This window comes from Bos indicus, chromosome 12, assembly GCF_029378745.1.
Source record: "Bos indicus isolate NIAB-ARS_2022 breed Sahiwal x Tharparkar chromosome 12, NIAB-ARS_B.indTharparkar_mat_pri_1.0, whole genome shotgun sequence".
Lineage (NCBI taxonomy): Eukaryota > Metazoa > Chordata > Mammalia > Artiodactyla > Bovidae > Bos > Bos indicus.
In genome coordinates, this window is record NC_091771.1 from 87,316,272 (window position 1) to 87,323,885 (window position 7,614).

Here is a 7,614-nt window from a genome sequence, read left to right on the forward strand (position 1 = left end):
CGGTATTGATTAACCATCACGCTCTCTTCCGTTGCTTTGACTGTAAAATTCTTGACCTTCTTCAGAACAGAGAAGTATTTCCCCTGCGTTTTGCACCATATGTAAAGATAGACTCTGACCCGGTTTTGTTTTTGTTTTCTCAACAGATAATACATTGTTTCAGAAAACTGTAATCCTCCTGTTTTTCATAACCTCATGATGCTATTATTATTATTTACTGCTTTTGCAATATGTCCCTGTGTTTCTTTTATTTTTTTGGCCACACTGCATGGCATGCGTGATCTTAGCTGCCCACTGCATCCCACTCCCCCCACCGGGGATCTAACTCTGGCCTCCTGCAGTGGAAATGTGCAGTTTTAACTCTTGGGCCGCCAGGAAAGCCACGATGCCATCGTGTTTCTTATTCCTCTATTTCATCCACTGAGCCCTTCTCCAGGACCAAAGTGACTTTTCTATCAGAGCTTTGTGTCTAGGCAAAAATGCTTCTCGCTACTTTATTTCAAAATTTTACTGTTCAATTACACGTGGCTGATCTTCTTGATCATTTTCAGACTCACTTTGCCTATAACCCCAGCCCAAATTTTCCATAGGGAATTTTGTTTGCAATTGCCCTAAACCAACAATTTTTGAGAATAAAAAATAAGGTATTCAGCTTTCTGAATTTTCAGCTCTTATTAATTTAAGTTGTTTGATGTCTCTTTCTGGAGAAATGGTATTTTATTGATTGACTTTTAATTGGAAGATAATTGCTCTACAATGTCGTGCTGGTTCCTGCCGTACACGAATCAGCCGCAGGTATACATATGTCCCCTACTCTTGACCCTGCCTCCCGCCTCCCACCTCATCCCACCCCTCTAGGTTCCCTGAGTCACACGGCGAATGACATTGCAAATTTTAACTGTTATGTTCATATGAATTACATACATATGAATCCATATGCAAATCAAAGAGTGAAACCCACGTCTTTCTCTATCCATTCACTACTTGAATTAAACTACATGTATTTTTTAAGTGTTTATCACGTGATATTTTAGCATAACTTTCTCCCAAATGATCACAGTAATTTCCAGATTATTTGTTGATAGGTGAGGAATTGTTTCCACGATCTTTTGACACTGCAGTCATCAGATCAGGGGCGACCCAGTCTGTTGTGACGCGACAGGACTGACTGCAGCAAACTCTCCCACTGACACCTCCAGTCCCTGGACAGTCATTAGAGTCCTTGCAGCCTCAGCAAGCAGAGAATTTACACTCACCCACGTTATTCATCTCACTGCTCAAGCCTTACTCCCTCAGATTTTTTTTCACAGTGATTATACTCAAAGTATTTTCTAGACTCAGTTATACAGTCTGAGGTTTGCATAGAACATTCAATATCTCAGTTAGCCAAGTCAACAGACACTGTTTATCAGCATGCTCCATCCATTCATTGACTTCATTTTATTAATAGATCACTCTCAATCCAAAGAGATTTGCAGAAATAGATCGGCCTTGATGGCTGAAAACACTTCTTTATTGTTAAGTCAAAGAGAATAACTTGAATGCTTTTGGATGGCTATTAACAGAAAGAAATGGTTTTACTGCTTTAAAGAAAAAAAAAAGAGAGTAACATCTTTTTCATAAGGAGTTTTAACAAAGTCAAATATGAAAAAGAATGATTAATATTTTCTGACGTTTAACTGTTTCTACATTCAACTGCTATTAAAGTGAGTATAAAAATTGTGATGTAATCTTCAAATTAGTTTTGCAACTTTAAACCTAACATACTATCAACACTGAATTATCTTCCAGTTTTCCTTGTTTAAATCCCACTTGTCTCAGATGCATTATTGAATTTTCTCTAGCGCTTATTTGGCACATCATACAAATATGAGATTTATCTGGAGCAGCAAACAGGAGCCTGACAATTTGCACCTTTTATAACACATTCAGAATAGTGATCTTATCATGACTTTGATGTCACCAAATTTAAAAGTGTATGTTTCTAAATTTTGGCTGAAACTTCAGATTGTCTCTATTACTTTGTCTGGATAACATCTATACAAAATCCAATAAGTTTTTATTGTAAGCCTCTTTATTTTTTCCATGTACGAAGAACAAGGTTTGATTTTTTTTTTCCGATAACATCACTTACAGCTCCCAAGATCACTAGAAAACATCACTAAGTTCAAAAATATTGAATTTCACATGAAATTATTAAAAGAGCTTTTGGTGAAACCTTGCCATCAATAATGATTGAAATTTTACTGCCTTGATTTTTATGATTTTCAAAAAACTTACTGTCTTATTTGGAAAGATCAAAGTTTTGTGCTAACAGGGTCCATCACTCTAATTTTCAATGAAACACTCTTATTGATGCTAATCTTTTTTAAAGTTCTACTTAATATTTAGTGTCTAAAGCACACAATCATTTCTAACTATTAAATAGTGCTAAGAATTCTGGTAGTTCACTCTATTTTTGTTTGCTTCAACATTTTTTTGATAAAAACTTTCAGGAGTTTTGATTCTTCAAATGCATTATAGTATCAAAATGCATCATGGTGTTATCTTAGTTAATCCTTGTTTAGGTGTTTTGCTTTACGGGAAGATTTTTACCAGCAGATAAGCATGAAGGAAGGAGAAGGCAATGGCACCCCACTCCAGTATTCTTGCTTGAAAAATCCCATGGATGGAGGAGCCTGGAAGGTTGCAGTCCATGGGGTCCCTGAGAGTTGGACACGACTGAGCAACTTCACTTTCACTTTTCACTTTCATGCATTGGAGAAGGAAATGGCAACCCACTCTAGTATTCTTGCCTGGAGAATCCCAAGGACAGGCCATCCTGGTGGGCTGCCACCTATGGGGTCGCAGAGAGTCAGACACGACTGAAGTGACTCAGCAGCAGCAGCAAGAATGAAGGAAAACATTGCCCCTCACATCTCCTGTGGGTTTGTATGTGGGTTCATGAGGTGGATGCTATTTGGATTTATTTCTAGTGAATCAACTCCAGAAAGAAAAACTATTGCACAATTCATTAGTTATTAAACCACTTAGATTCCCAGGTGGCGCTAGAGGTAAAGAACCCGCCTGCCAATGCAGGAGACAGAAGAGGTGCGGGGTTCGATCCCTGGGTCCAGGAAGATCCCCTGGAGGAGGGCATGGCAACCCACTCCAGTGTTCCCGCCTGGAGAATCCCATGGACTGAGGAGCCTGGCAGGCTCTAATCCATGGGATTGCAAAGAGCTGGACACGACTGAAGCAACAGCACACATACATGCACGGAACCTCAGGATCTGACGGTGGCCCTGCTCTGATACTTTGCAAAGCAGATTTATTGAGATGGAATTCACATCCCATAAGATCCATGCTTTCCAAGTGTACCTCGTGTGGTTCCTAGGACTGTCACAGAGCTGGGTAAACATCACAGCTCTCTCATTCTCCTCCCTACCCAAAGAAACCGAATTTGTAAGACCTGACTCCTCAGCGGCCCCTTCAGCTCCTGGCAACCACAAATCCACGTATGAGACTCTTAGAGGCCCCATGGACCATAGCTCACCAAGTTCCTATTCCCTTGGAATTTTGCAGGCAAGACTACTGGAGTGGGTTGCCATGCCCTCCTCCAGGGGATCTTCCCGGCCCAGGGATGGAACCCCCGTCTCCTGAACTGACAGGTGGGTTCTTCACTACTGAGTCGCATGGGAAGCCAGTACTTTCTGACTATGTATTTACCAACTCTGGACATCTCACATAAATGGAATCGTACGATAGAGGGTCTTTTGTGACTGGCTAGAGTTTTCAAGGATGTCAGTGTTGGGGCATGTATCGGCGCCTTCAGCCTTTTGTGAGCTAATATCCTCCTGCCTTTTCATAAATGCTTCCGTGGAGAGACGGTCGTACAGGAGTCAGGGGTCAGTTATCGCTGACTCATCTCCGACTCGGTCTGCCGTTTGTTTCCAATCACTGACAGTGACTCGGACAATCAGAACCCTTCACCCACACACGTTAGGGCCTTGCTGACCACCAAACTCAAGGGTCAAGTCAGTGCTCTCGTTTGTCTCCTTAAAATGGATGTAAGTTGAATGATCATCCTAAACGAAGTACATCAGACAGAGAAAGATCAATACTGTGTGATACCGCTTATATGTGGAATCCAAAACAGGACAGAGATGAACTTATCTATGAAACATAAATAGAGTCACAGACGTAGAGAACACACTTGTGGTTGCCAGAGGGGATGGTAGAGGAGAGCGATGGAATGGCATCCATCCGCCATATGGCATTTATCCGCCATAAATATCCATCCACCATAACGCCATCCATTTGGGGTTAGAAGGTGCAAACGTGTATGGGATGGATAAACAAGGTCCTACGGTACCGCACAAGGAGCTATAGTCTCCTGTGATAAACTGCAGCGGAAAAGAATGTGAAAAAGAATATATATATAACTGATTCACTGCTGTACAGCAGAAATTAGCGCAGCATTGTAAATCAACCATACTTCAATCAAATAAATTCTTTAAAAATGGGTGTAAGCTGGAAAGCAAAGGTAACGGGGCACCGTGATTTCTAGGCACATCTCATGTGAATGAAATTTCACCCACATACGTGTGGTGGAGGAATTGCTATTATCTTTATTCCTCAGCTGAGGAAAATGAGGCTTAGTGGGTGCTAAGGACCCATCCCACATTCAGCTAGGAAATGATGGAGCTGGCATCCAAAGCTACGAATCAGCCTCTGCCTGGGACAGAAGAGGAGGAGGCGGCGGTGCAGGAAGAGAAGGGAGGAGAAGGGCCAGGCCGAGAAGCCCAGCTCGCCGCCGACTGCACCCACCCTCAGCTGTTCAGACTTCCCGAGCACTCCTGAGCCACACACACAGGCAGCCCCTCTGCCTCCTTAAACACACAAATAGCACCACTTTCGGAACAGAGGTTAATTTTCTATTTCTTCCCTGTCTCTCCACTGGTCCCAACATGACTTTCTTCTCTGTGCAGATAAATAAATGATGTTGACAAGCAGCCCAGGTAAGCAGGAGACACGCGTTGACTCCAGGGTGTTGTGTTAGAAACGAGAGCCGCACCAGGCTGAAACGCTCCGGCGTTTAAAACCCTATTCTGCAATTTACGAGTTGGTGCTTAAAAATAACAGCCCCAAAATGCCTCCAAATATGCGTGCACCAAACAGATTCTCCGCCTCTGAATTTATTGTAGAGTCATAAAAATGTACAGAAAAGGGGTTTGATGGCAAATAGTCTTATTAAACCTCGAAGCCACGCAAACAGCCAGCACACAGCACTGGGCCATGTAACGCACCCCCAGCTATAATTCTGTCAAAGAAGGCACATAAACACTCTTGATGGAATTAGAGGCTTACCCGGGATGGTAAATAGACCTTATTGTTTATAAATTTGATGCCATATTCAACTGCGAGATGGCCATTGTGTCTGACTTATCAGAGGCAGAAGGATATATGGAATTCTTTCATTTTTCTCAGGACATGTGGAAGTAAGATGCTAAATGTCATTAAGGTGACAGGTGAACACAGCTGAGTGGAATGATTGTGATGGGGAAATTTTCTTTGAGGGAAATATACAAGTAATACAAAATTGCAAGCATTAAAAAAGATTAGCTCTGACATGGGTGGGGGGATTTTTTTTTCTTTGTCATTATTCAAAGCTGAATAGCAATAAGATTGTAAACTACAGTGCTTCATAATAGAATGAGGCCCCCTTGTATAATGAGGTTCATTATAAATGACATGCATAATTCCACTCGTGTTCTCTGTTGATTCCATCTTTTGTTGCTGAGACAGACGGCTTTAATGGGTCCAAGGAACCATCGTGCACTTTAAACACACTTAAAACTATTTTGCAAGAGTATTTTGTTTTCTTTCCTTTTTTTCAATAGGTCAAAATTTAGACAAAAACACCCATCGGAAGAGAGGGTCTTTGTGTAGAAGAAAAACGCATATCATTCAGGATATTATTCTAAAATTCTCCAGTGATGAAAGCGTGTGTGTGTGTGTGTGTAAAGATTGCCTGGTGAGTTAATTTCATCTGCGAGTCACCAAAATATGCAAACGACATAGGGAAATTGTTTGATTAGTGTGGATTTTCAAAGCTGAATATTTATGGCTGCCAGTCCGCCGCCACTGGCAGGGCTTAAATCTTTTGAGAAAGTCAAACAGTGAACGACGGTGCAGCCTCTGCAGAGAGATGAAAGGAAACAGCACAGCAGCAGAAGGGTAAATAAAAACAAAGACGGCGCAAGGGGGACGCACACGTGGAGACCTCAGCAACGGATTCAGGCAGAAGCCCACTGCAGACCGCCCACCGCCTGGCTCTGCCTGTCCCCTCACACACGGCTCGCCCGCAAGCCCCGAGGGGCACCAGGAAGCCCATCTCAGCGATCGGGCGTCTGGAAAAAGGTCTGCGATCTGCTCTGGGCGCCTTTCTACATTCATTTTTATTTTTTATGGAAGCATCAGTTGTTCAGTTCAGTTCAGTCACTCAGTCGTGTCCGACTCTTTGCGACCCCATGAATTGCAGCACGCCAGGCCTCCCTGTCCCTCACCAACTCCCGGAGTTCACTCAGACTCACGTCCATCGAGTCAGTGGTACCATCCAGCCATCTCATCCTCTGTCGTCCCCTTCTCCTCCTGCCCCCAATCCCTCCCAACATCAGAGTCTTTTCCAATGAGTCAACTCTTCGCATGAGGTGGCCAAAGTACTGGAGTTTCAGCTTCAGCATCATTCCTTCCAAATCTGATGTAAAATGTTGGGTTAGTGTCTGGTGTACAGAAGAGTGATTCAGTTTCATCTATACACGAAGGCAGGAGAAGGGGACGACAGAGGACGAGATGGTTGGATGGCATCACTGACGCGATGGATGTGAGTTTGAGCAAACTCCAGGAGATGGTGATGGACAGGGAAGCCTGGCGTGCTGCAGTCCACGGGGTCACAAAGAGCTGGACACAACTGAGCAAATAAGCAACAGCAACTGTGCAAATATAATATATTCTTTTTCAGGCTCTCTTCCCTTTTAGGTTATTGTGAGGCATTGAGAAGAGTTCCCTGTGCTGTAAAGCAGGTCCTCATTCTTAGTTTGCACACAGCAGTGTGTATCTGCTAACCCCAATCTCCTAACTCTCCCCCTCACCTTTCCCCTTTGGTAGCCATAAGTCTGTTTTCTATGTCTGTGGGCCTATTTTTGTTTTGGAAATAAGTTTACTTGTTTTTTTGTTTTTTTTTAGATTCCACATATAGGCAATATATTTGTCTTTGTCTGGCTTACCTCACTTAGTATGATAATCTTTATGTCCATCCATGATGCTGCGAATGGCATTATTGTATTCTTTTTAAGGCTGAGTAGTATTTCATTGTATATATGCATATCCATCTGTCAACGAACATTCAGGTTGCTTCCAAGTGTTGGCTGTTGTAAACAGTGCTGTTATGGACCCTGGGGTGCGTATATCTCTTCACATTACCCTCTGACCCTGCAATCCCACTCCTGGACATATAACCAGAGAACACTGTTTCATCTCTTCCCTGGATTGTCTCCTCTGCCGTTTGATTGGACAGAAACCAAGAGCAAATTGCCCAGGCTTCAGATGTTCTCTGCAGAGTATCCTTCCTTG